The following is a 12,019-nucleotide window of genomic DNA, read 5'->3' on the forward strand; positions in this document are numbered from 1 at the left end:
CCTCTTTTGCTGGGACTGAGGAGACCATCACTGGCCCAGTGTCTATTCCAGATATCAAAACATGTTTCTGAAGACCAGACATCCTGGGGGGCATACCTGGAATAAAAAAGCCGACAGGTACAGCCAGCTCTCAAATTGTCATGTGAGAGTTCAGTGAGTTCTCCTCCTCTTGCTCCCTCCCCGCCACCCCGGGTGGCCCTGAAGCCTCCCCTAGGAGTCTGCACCCACAAATATAGCTTTTTGTGGTTTCTGCAGAATCTAGGAGAGAAGGTTTAAATTTGTAGGTGAGAACTTGAGGAGGGTGGGAATGTCCTTCTCACTCGGGATGTGAGGTAGACAGCATAGGGAGAGGCAGGGCTGTCCTCTAGAAACGCAGGCCTGGAGCCCTTGCCACAGGATGATGGGCTTATGTTGTGTATCCCAGCAAGGCAGTATTCTGCCTGCAACCCTCCCTTCGGGTCCAGTCACCAGAGCCTTCCAGGTTGTACAAGACACATCCCCTCCATCCAGAGAACCGCATGGATCTCTGCACTGCCAGCTTTCTCCCCCAGGGGTCTCAGAGCACCCCCTGTCAGAGAGCTGGGGCCAGGGAGGAAACATCCCTTCGGACCAGGAGGGAGGTAGTGACTTCACAGACGGGGGAAAAAAAGTGACTTCCAAGAAGCATGGTTCCCATGAAAATCATTTTTCACCTCCCGGAGGAAAGGAGGAAATTTCAAATCTTAATGCCATTTGATTGGGGAGGAAGGCCGTTTCCCCATGTCTCTTGAAGGAATCCAGGTGTTCCTTTTTTTGCAACGTGTTGAGTAGATTGGACATTGAGATGCTTTGGCTCGTCCGCTTGGCACACCTAGGCTTCAGCAAGAAGTGTGTTCCTTTCACAGTCTGAATATTATTCAGGTTCTGACGATGAAAGCTAGTTGGAACAGCATGAACCGAATAGATTATAGCACTCTATTTACGGCAGGCTCTTCGCGAGCAAGGCCAGCCAGACACGCGCACGGCACGCAGCCTCCAGGTCTCAGCAGCCCAGCTTCCAAATGCGGTACTTACACTTCCCCAATTCTGTGCCCTTTGCTTTGGGTTCAGAAAGCCAGAATCAGAGCACGGTCGTCTTACACTTCTTCACATCCAGCAGATAAGCTAGTTCAATGCCAAAAGAACCCGCCCGTATCTCAAGAGATCAAAACCGTGCAGAAATGCAGCAAAAGGGTCTCAAGAGAAGTGTGGGTACAAGCTCTCACTTGGCATCCAGGAGATGGACTGGGGAGGAACACGAACACGGAGCAGGTGCTCCGCATCACAGCCCACCTGAAATGGCTGTCGTGTTCTGGACAGGACAGACCCGGCAGCTGTCCCCACTAACATGAGCACTGCTGGACTGGCCAGAATTCAGTCTGCTTGCTATCCTAAAGGTGGCAAAGTTGGCCTCACTGATGAGAGATTCTGGATGGGAGCTTTAGAAAATCCCTGCCCACGCTTCATACCCATCTATGGTGAAGGACCAGGTTTTGAGGTTTTGTTGGTACCTTCAATCCATTTAAACCAAGCTGTGGTCCTACCATGCATGGCTAGACCACAGCTCACACTGTATGGCACTCTCTAGGCAACCCATGTGAGAGTTTAACAGGGCCCAAACTGGTCTATACCTTGTTGGATAAGCCTAAGGATCAGGATCTTGGCTGTCAAGGCAATGTCAAATGCAACAGAACTTTCGAAATGCTAACTTCCAATTTCTCTTGTCACAGACTAATAACAGCTCATGGCCTGGTACCAGCTTGAGGACAAGGCCTGGGGTAGCACTGTTTTTAACTCCTCTCTACTGGCTTGGAGAGTCTGGCCAATGGTGGCAGAACCCAACTCATGTGGTTAGGCAGAATTGAATGGACATCTACAGCAGCATTCATTATCAGTTACTCCCCCTTTGGTCTCAGAACGTCCCAGGAAGTCCCTGGACCAGATCACTCGTTGATCTCACTCCACCTGCTTTCCATATGCTTTGTGAGGAGGCATGGCTTCTGAGTTAGACTGGGAGCTCTCCTGGTTGGGACCTTGTCTCGGGGTGTCCAATAGTGAGACTCCAACATGGGACAGGTCCAAGGCTAAAAGACAAAGATGGTCCTTGTCCTCAGGGAGACCATGATTCTCAAGATGGAGCCAGAAATAACCACTTGTTCACGTGATTTGGAGCAGAACCCAACCCACCCACATATACAGACGGTGCTTGTGACATGCCTGACCCTGTTCTTGGCACTTTGTAAACAGGAAATCATGTCATGCCCACATATTCATTCACTCCTCACACATTTAAGTCAGTGCCCCGTAAGGAGCCTCTGACCATGAAGAAAAGTGGTCAATTAGACCTAAGCCTTCAAGAGAAGTTAGAATCAAGCTTCTGCTCAGTTTACAGATGGTGATGACAGCACGTTGAAGTGTGAAGGTATCTGAAAGCATATGGATAGTACTCTGTTTCCTGGAGTTTGTTTCAGGCCTTACAAGGTAATTAGCAGGACCCTCAACTTATTATATAGCAACAGTGGTGATCAGTGAGCAACGTGGCTCCATGCGTAATTATTGTGTTATTTTATTTTTTTTAAAGATTTTATTTATTTATTTGACAGACAGATATCACAAGTAGGCAGAGAAACAGGTAGGGGGGTGGGGGGAAGCAGGCTCCCCACTGAGCAGAGAGCCCTATGCGGGATTCGATCCCAGACCCTGAGATCATGACCTGAGCCACCCAGGCGCCCCTCTCTCTCCTTTTTGTAGGTTGGCAGTTGCCTGGGGGCTAGGCCTCTTGGTCCCTTGAACCCATCCAGCATCCCGTTTGCCGATCGGACCTCTGGCAAATGCTTGATCTCTCTACAACTCATCTGTGAAATGGGAACAATGTGACCCCTGCCACTGGGTAAGCAGCAAATGAGACGCCAGATGGTCAGAGCTGTGCCTGCTCACTGAGTCTACACTCCTGTAGACACTCCAGGAGCTGAACAGTGATCATTAAAGTTCCTTGAGAGGCTAAGTTCACTTGCAGTCTTGATCCAAAACCAAATGCTCAAAGCTGACAATGTGAAAAGAGAAGGTAAAAGAGAAAGGGAAGTTTATTGAAATCCCGGTTTCATCATTTCCCACCACCCCTCGGCGTCGTGAAATGTCCAAGAGGAAAACAGGGACGATGTGAAAAACCGCTAGGTCTCACATTTGGCCTCCGCTTTTGACTAGTTTTTGTTTTTTACAAGACAGAGAGAGTCCTCTTGTCTGTTCTTGCCTCTCTGCCTCACCCCTGACCCTGCTTCTGAGAGCTTTGTGGACATCCTTGAAGAAAAAGAAAGCCTCATGCTTGATTTTACCTTTAGGGTCAAAACCAGCCCAGCAGTAAGGAAGGGGGAGGTGGCGGGGCCGGACCGGCAGGCACGCAGGCGGGGCCTGTGCCAACCCCACATCCTCTGCAGTCCAGCCCTTGCCTGGCACTTCCTGTGTGGTCACTTAGTTACAGGTGTGATACAGGCCCTGGTGACCATGCTTTTCTCATGGTGAAGCTCAAACTGGAGAAGTCCTCTTTTGCTAAAGGAGGGATGGAAGAGTTCAAACAGGGAGCAAACATCTCTTTGCAGTGTCTGCCGCAAGCTCTACTCACCTCTCTGCCCATCTCCCCCATAAAAAAAAAACAAAAAAAAAACCCCTCATCTAAAGAATAAAAATAGGAATTCCTAGGTGTTGTATTTTCCTTTTTAAAAAGTGCTTTCGTGAAATGCCATAAATTAAAAAATCTGGAGGGGACAACACCTTGCAAGTAAGTGTGATACGAAAGATGGACTTGGTGTCGACTTGCAAAAGTGCCAAATAGATTCAAGTTATCACGGGAATGAAGAAGCTCCAAGAAAATTAGTCTTCAAAGTCTCAAGTCATAAATCCTAGAAGATTCCATTTAGATTAGTTAGAATTCATCAACAAGCATATTTTATAGATATGTGCCCAAATATAGCATCTAAAATTCCACACAATGAAAAACCATGAAGATATAACGACATAGCCACAGAACAAAAAGAAAATCCCAAAAGCAGTCTTTGATGTCTATTACCAGACACCTTCTCTGGGCATAAATTGATGCAGGCAAATGTTTTCACTCTGGAGTGCTGTGCCCAGCACCGTGCTAGGCGCTGGGATTCAAAAGTGAATGAACCTGGATCAGTCCGCAGTGCTTCTGGGCAGATCCTTGATTCTTCTTACAACATTTTTACTCTTCAATTTGCTCTTTATTTATTACACTGTCTAACACAGGAACACAAGCCATCAAAGCATCTAAAAGTTCTTCTCATTAGCCTTCGAGGGCCAGAGGAAAGGGAAGCAGGTGGGCAAATCTTAAAGTATAGCGAATGCTGGTCAGCCCTGGTTAATAATTCTTATTTAACTCATATTCCCTCTAATAGAATTATTTTATTTAAAATGTTAATTAGCACAGACAATGCAGTCCCTGGCAAATAAAAGGCATTGTGAAGAGTGCAATGCAGGAAGACCCAGTCTAGAGTATCAGAATCACATCCCCACATACGGAGAAGACCAGATAGACCCACTGGTCGCTGATGGATCTGGATTCGAACAGCTGTACAGTGTGGCTAGATTTGTGGTCTTGGGCCAGCTGATTACCTCTCTGAGCCTCTTCTTCATTTGTAAAATGTGGATAATCCCTACCTTGCAGTGCTGATATGGGGATTAGAAATAATATATGTAAAGTACTAAAATATAGTGGGCAATCAAAACTGGAAGCTGTTATTATCATATTATTGGCATTTGTTACAGGTTTGATGATTGAATAATGGGTAAATTAACGGACCTCTAAAATCCCTATCAACTCTAAAATTATGATACTAAAAAATGGAATTAAAAGTTCATAGATGAAATCCACTTAAAGATATTTTTAACTATTATAATTGTGATGCAAATCTCTTATGCTTTTCAGAGTAAGAACGGATAATGAGACTCAGAGAATATATATATATATATACACACACTGTGGTGTACCACAGAAATGTTGATGACCAAATTTAGCAGGATAGGTGACGACAGTTTCGGAGCTCTCCAGGCTGTCATGACTCCTTCATCTAACCTCTCCCTTCTAGAACATTTCTCTAGGCCAGACACTGGGATGCATGTTTCGATGGGGTAATATTGGCCATGATGATTCCCTCCATCTTCAGAAAAGAGAACTGAAGCTTCCTGGGATTAAGGATCTTTCCAAGGTCACATAGCTCGTGGGCACCAGGGACTGGACTTCAACTCTGACACTAAGCCTTCATCTTTACCGACTCTGCAACTTGACGCAACTCAGACAAGCCCTAAAAGCAAAACGTAAGAGATTCGAGGGACTTGCCGGGAAATGTACACACAGGCAAGGAAGAACAAATGTCAGTCACATTTACAATATTCTTTGTTTGACTGTGTTCTGTTGACTGCATTTTCACCAAGTCTCCTAAACAGAAGATCAGTGTAATCTATTAGTGTAAAAAGTGGTAGAACACAGCAATCCCTCTCCTGGGTACGTATCGAAAAGAACTGAAAGCAGGATCTCAGAAATATTTGTACTCCCATGTTCACAGACATGAACTGGAGATTGTACCTATGGGAGGGATCTAAAGTAGTCGCATTCACAGAAACAAAGCAGAATGGTAGCTGCCAGGGGCTGGGGAATGAGGAAATGGGCAGATGATGCTTTATGGGAAAAAGATTTTAGTTTCACAGGATAAAAAAGTTTGGGATATCCACGGACAACGATGTGACTATAAATACTACAAAACTAGACACTTAAAATGGTAAAGATGGTAAATTTTATGTTTTTCCACCACAACTTTAAAATAAAGAAAGCGGCATATTATATGTTTGTATATGTGTATGTGTGTGTATGTTTTATATAAATCTATATGTGTGTGTGCATGTTCTTAAAAGAGTTAATGGTTTAAAAATTTCAAAACTCTAGGGGCACCTGGGTGGCTCAGTCTGTTAAGCACTTGCCTCTTTTTTTTTTTTTTTTTTTTTTTTAAAAGCATCTGCCTCTTGATTTTGGCTCAGGTCATAATCTCAGGGTCTTGAGACCAAGCCCCATGTGGGGCTCGGTGCTCAGTGGGGAGTTTGCTTAAGATTCTCTCCCTCTGCCCCTGCCCCCCCCCCAACTTGTGTGCATGGTCTCTAAAATAAAAAAATATTTTTTAAAAACTCAAAACTCTATAAAAAAAATTCTCTATAAAAAACTCTATATTTTAAAAAAAACCTATAAAGATTGATACCTGTGAGGTCAGTAGCAGCTTCTGAATGTTTGGGGAACTGACCTCTTGGCCCAAACCCGATCCCTTGCCTTAACAGTGTTCAATTGTTCTGTTCTAGCTTCTGAGTCATCACCTGCTGCCACTGTTAAGCATCTACAAACCATCTGAATTTCACGCAGATATCCTCTCTCAAGGGAAATGAGAAATCTTCCCCTTCCCACCCTTAAGGTGGAAATGCCCCAAGACAATTAAGTTCATTTCACAAATAGCTGTGTTGCTAATGATCAACCTGCCTCACCTTAATTTGCAGCTCCAATCTCCCTGTTTTCAAGTGATTTCTTTAAAGAAAGTATAGGCTACCTTCCTGGCCTAGGGTGCTGGGCAAGTAAGCGTTTAGCTGTTGCAGGAAGAACCACAGAATCGGCTTTCAAAAGTGGTCCTGATGTCTGCTTACTTATGATACAACTGGCAGGTCAAGAATTCTGACTCACTTTTCCTTCTTAGCCAAAATTATTAAGACCATTTCTATGGTAAAATTTACTTCAGATGAAAGTACTCTCCAGTGACTCTGTTACCCAATTTTTCTAGCATATTGGGAAATGACCCTCAATTTCCTGAGTAATAGCAAATGAGCCTCTTCTGCACAAATGACAAATATTCTTCCATTTTCTAAACATTTGAGTCTCCTTATAATTTATGTGCTCACAAGGAGATTTCTTGTCCTCCAATCACGCTACATGGTTCCTGCCTTGGTTTATCTTCACCTCCTGCAACTCATGGCTGGATTTCTTAGTTATGGTGCTTCTTCCTCCCTCTACCCTCATGTAGGCATTTAGTTGACCAATTACAGAATCACAAGGTTGGTTATAATTCCGTTTCTCCATCTGACTTTGAACTTAAGTGTTCCAATTACTTTGCTTGATCCTAATAAGTCAGTAGCGTGCTAATGCTTGCCTTGATATTTCTGAAATATACAGGGTGTGATTAGCATGGGACTGCATCATTAGAAAGCAAAATGAAAGCGGGTGAGCAACATCATGGCTCGCATTTAAGCAAAGCTGCCTGATCAGTGAACTTACAATGTTTCAATGATCCTAGGGATACTATATGCTGTGACCAAACATATATTGTATTTAGAAAATCCTCTGACACTCCAGAACATTCTGTCTTTTGCTACTACTAGAAAAGATCCTAGAAGGATAGGCCTGTTCCAAAACACAAAGTTCCAAAGTCTGTTTAAGCAGATACAGCCGAAGACATAAAGAATCCTTGAACCACACAGGTAGGAAAAAAAAAAAAAAAAAAAAAAAAAAAAACTAAGGAAGGAGAAAAGGAAAGGAGGGAGGAAAGAAGGAAGGAAAAAAGGAAAGAAAGGAGGGAGGAAAGAAGAAAAGAAAGGAGGAAGGGGAAATCTTTAGTTAATTCTGCTGGATTGCACTGACGTCCCTGGGCCATAAAGCAAGAAAGCTTTACGGTAAGCCTGCTGGAAGAAAAAAAAATACCCATGCACACACACGTTATCAAATGAGATGCTAAAAAACTACATTAACATCAATGGTGTTATTTGAATCTATTAAAAAATTTAACCCCTTTATATCTGTGTGTTACCAGGAATAGTGTAAACTTTTGGAAACTAGCAGGAAAAAAAAAAAAAAAAAAGGAAACGCTTTAAACTGGGAATGTTTTGCAGCCAAATCAATTGATAAGTAAAAGAAAAAAAAGATGGCACAACTGAAATTGATGCCAAAGATTTATAAGGTTGACTAAGTAAACAAAAATGGAATGGATCACCATGGAAATGCATGAATATTGAAATAGGCAAGATTTGAATAGACTAATGATATGCCTCACTTAGACTGACAGGTGTTGATAACAACTCTGACACTCAAACCACACCAACATCCACACTTCTAACATGTTTATTCCTAGAAAACAGGAGCTGATTTAAAGGTTCCTTTGGTAAGAGCTTATAAGAAAAATACATTTTCTCATTTTAAAGGGACTAACTCAATTCTCATCTACTTGAAAAACAAAAAAGGTTTTATCTATTTGCTTTCTGGATATGAGGAGCCGCAGTTAGCAGAAGTCATTCTCTTGGGCTCTACTAGTCTTTGTTCCAATAAACATCTCACAAAACCGAATTTTCAGTCTGGCTTATCTCCCACACTTGAAGTATGACCACCACTCATTAGAAACATAATTAAAAAGACACAACACTAGACCCCCCCCCCAAGCACATACAGATGAAAACCAATACCCCTTAATTTATTTGTTACCATAGCTACCATAGGATTTTTTTAAAAAAATTATTATTATTTCAGTCCAACTCTGGGTATTTCGTTTGGATTGTTGCTTGCAAATGAAAGTTGGAGACCTATAAATTCCCATTAACTGTATAGAAATGGGGAGACTGAGCAGAAGAAAATGTTTTTCTTAATCATGGACAAATATGGTTTAAAAGATGCTTTTACAGGAAAGTTATTAAAATGGGTTAAATGCATCAGCCTGTAAGCCAATTTAAATGTCATTAAATTCATATAGAGTTTAAGGACACATATGCTAGTAATTCCCTGATTCATAGCAGGATGATAAATCAAGAGCACTCAGAACAATGCATGGGACAGAGACTATATTCATCAGTGGCACACAGCTCCATACCTGTATAAACACCTAGATGTGACTACTGGAATACATGCTCACCAAGCAGCCCTTAAAGTATTCACCTGTGCATTAAAGGGCAATGATTTTACCAAGCGCCAGGATGAACACTCTGTAAAATTGTTCCTCACCCCCACAACAGTGAAAAAGTTAGCTCTGCACTTCCCCAATATATTTTTTTTTAAGACATCAGTAATGAAGCGGGCTAATTAAATCTGCCATTCACCCTACACCGAAATAATTCCTTAAATATGCTCTCCCAGAGCTGAGCTGGACATAAGACCATAGGGCAAGGGGAGGAACTCTGTAGAGACCAGACAGATGACTTAAAGGAGACTGAAATTAGGGTAAATACAGCGGTAACCAGGACAGATCTGTCGCTGCAAGAGGAGTCTGAATCCCAGCGTAGCCCTGCGTAGCTCCTGCATCAGTGGAGCCTGACAGTCCCCGAGCTGACGAAGTGGGAAGTTTCGCGAGCAGCAGCAGCACTGCGTCCTCAACCGTCCGGTCCCTCCAGCGCCGAGGTCTCGCCTAATACTACATAAATACCTGCGTCCACGATTCGCCCGGGGCGCGGCGCAGCGCAAGCCCCGAAGGGCAGCAGGAGAGCGTTTGGAGAGCGACAGGGATGGCAAAGGCGGCAGCTCCTTACCCATCAGCATCCACAGGGACCCGCGGGAGGACCCGCCAACTGACCCTGTCTGCCGCTGGGTTCCAGAGCCCAGAACAACAACTGGCTTCTCAACTGACGGACCCAGGCATCCGAGACTCGCGCTTTGCCCCCACCCCTCCTCCGTGACGGCTGGCCGCGGGCAGGCAGCGCATCCCCGCCTTCCCCGGCTAACGCAGACCCCACCTGCCCCGGGAGCTGCCTCGGACCTGCCCCTGCTCTAGGCTCCGCTCTCCCGACTCCCGGCGAGCGCGCCCCTCCCTCGGGGCCCGGGGCCGGTGTGCCCAGCTCCCGCACCCGGGCCGCGACCGCAGAGAAACCTCGCGCTCTCGGCCCGCTCCAGGCCACTTTCTGAGACCGGGACGTGAGCCCTCCGCCACCCTGCACCCCCGCCGGGGTCGGGGCGCGCGTCCACACTCCCACACTGCACAGCTCGGGGTCCACCCTATCCCACACATAAACAACCCCTCCTCACCCAACTGCACATCCTCGTCCCTTCACCATCCCCATGGGCTCTCTCCTTTCCGCGCCCCCAAACACGGTGGCACCCAAAAGGTGTTAAGGGAAGGGGGGTCACAACCAGGTCTGTGCGGGCTCCCTCCTCATAGCTTACAAGCTCCTCTACCTCGAAAGTTACTTGGGATTGAGTGAAGAGACCCAGTCCCCAAATGGGGGGTCTGAGGACTGGAAGGGGCAAAACCCCAACCCGGCTTCCCGCTGCACAGAGGCGCGCGCCTTCCCAAAGGGCAGGGCGCGCGGCCGCCCCCGGGGTCCAGCCTTTCGGTGCCTCTTCCTGGCCCCCAGCCCGGCGCGGGCCCTGGGCCGCTCCGGGGAGGTGGCCTGGAGAGGAACGCGCACTGCCGGGCCCAGCCAGAGGGTGCCGGGGCCGGGGTCACACTCGCCTCCAGCAGCCCCCCACCACCATCGCGACATTGGCTCGGGGCAGCCCCCGCGCATACACACCCGGGGGCAGGAAGTTTTTTTTCCCCCTTCTTCCCCCCATGGAGCAGCGCAGGCGCAAGGGCTCCTGCAGCCTAGCGAGTCCAGACGCGGGAGGCTCCTGCCGCCGCCGCCGCCGCCGCCGCGGGAGCGGAGCCCAGCGTTCCGGGTTCTCGGGCCCCGCTCCCAAGCCCGGCCCGGCCCCGCGCAGCCGCCAGGACCCGGGGTCCCCGGCCCCCCATCCTTGGCGCCCAAGCCTGGCTCTTACCTCTGGCCGCGCCGCTCCCGCCCCGGCCCGACGCCCGGGGAGCCGGGGGTCGCGGGTGGGCGCAGGAGGGCTGATGGACAGGGGACGTCGCCGGCGGGTAGCGGTAGCTGGGGCCGCTCGGGTCCTGGCCCGGAGAAATGGATCCAGGTCCACCTCCTCGCGTTCCTGCTCTCCGCCTTCTCCCCCTTTCCCTTCTCCTCCTCCTCCGCCGCCGCCTCCCGGCAGCCCAGGGAGGATGCCCGGGAGAGGGAAGTCAGTCCTTCTGCCTGTCAGCCTGTGCGGCTACGCGCGGCGCGGCGCGGCTCTCACCGAGGCGGCGGCGGCGGCGGCGGCTCCGGCAGCATCGCCCCCGCCCTCTCCCCGCAGCCGCGGCGGCCGCGGGGCTGGGGCTGCTCCGGGCTCGGGCTCCGGGCGGGGGCTGCGCTCAGGCGCGGCGGCCGCCGGGGCTGCGGGCGGGCGCTGCGGAGCCGGGGCTGGAGCTGCAGCTGGATCCGCGGCGGCGGGGACGGCGGCGGCGGCGCGGGGGCTGGCGCGGCCGCGGCGCGGGGACCATGCTCCCTTCTGGCTCGCTCCGCTCCGGGTACCGTCTTCTTTAGCTGCGAGGGAGGCGGGCTTCGGCGCGCAGCCAGGGGCGGGCGGAGCCAATCACGGGCGCCCGAGTGGGCGGGGGTGGAGGGTGGGGGAGGCGGGGCGCCCCCGGCAGGGCACCCGGCGCTGCTCCCCGGGCCCGAGGGATCCCGGGCAGCGGCGCGCTCGGCCCGGGCCGGAGTGCCGGCGGGTGTGTCGGTGCGTCTGTCCGTCCGCCGCCCCCGCGCCCCCCACCCCCTGCGGCGGCTCCCGGCTCGCCCGGCTCGGCGGCCGCGCCCGGCAGATGCGCGGCGCGTGGCCCCGGCTGCTGGGCCCCGGCCTCCTGGCCCCGCCGGCCCCGGGTTGGGGGACGCGGCCGAGGCGAGCTCCCCGGCTGCTCTCAACACCTGAGGAAACTGGCGGAAAAGTTTGAGAACGGAAAGTCCAATCGTCTTTCAGCTTCCGCCCTCCCTAGGACACTCCAGCCACGGAAAGGTGCAGGTTGTTCAAATCTCTGAAGAACCGCGACTAGCCCGCCCATCCTGTCCACCGACCCTCTCGTCTGTCCAGACTCGACTCTCCCCACTGCACGCGGACTTTCCTGTTTACGCTGACCCACTCGAATCCACGCGACCTCCCTGTTTATTTAGTCAGCTC

The 12,019-nt window shown here is 49.4% G+C and overlaps 1 protein-coding gene across 3 annotated transcripts in view; it reads right to left on the reverse strand.

Annotated features, from left to right (window-relative positions):
• KLHL29 (kelch like family member 29) overlaps positions 1–11,032 on the reverse strand; it is a 297,212-nt gene extending 286,180 nt beyond the window's left edge. For 2 of the 3 annotated variants that reach the window (XM_059132525.1, XM_059132523.1), the window contains exon 1: positions 10,796–11,032. The gene's annotated coding sequence lies outside the window, so the exon portion shown is untranslated. The remainder of the gene's footprint in view (positions 1–10,795) is intronic. The other variant, XM_059132522.1, reaches the window with a different exon arrangement.
• Between the last annotated feature and the right edge of the window lie 987 nt (positions 11,033–12,019).

Source organism: Mustela lutreola, chromosome 9 (genome assembly GCF_030435805.1).
Source record: "Mustela lutreola isolate mMusLut2 chromosome 9, mMusLut2.pri, whole genome shotgun sequence".
Taxonomy (NCBI): domain Eukaryota; kingdom Metazoa; phylum Chordata; class Mammalia; order Carnivora; family Mustelidae; genus Mustela; species Mustela lutreola.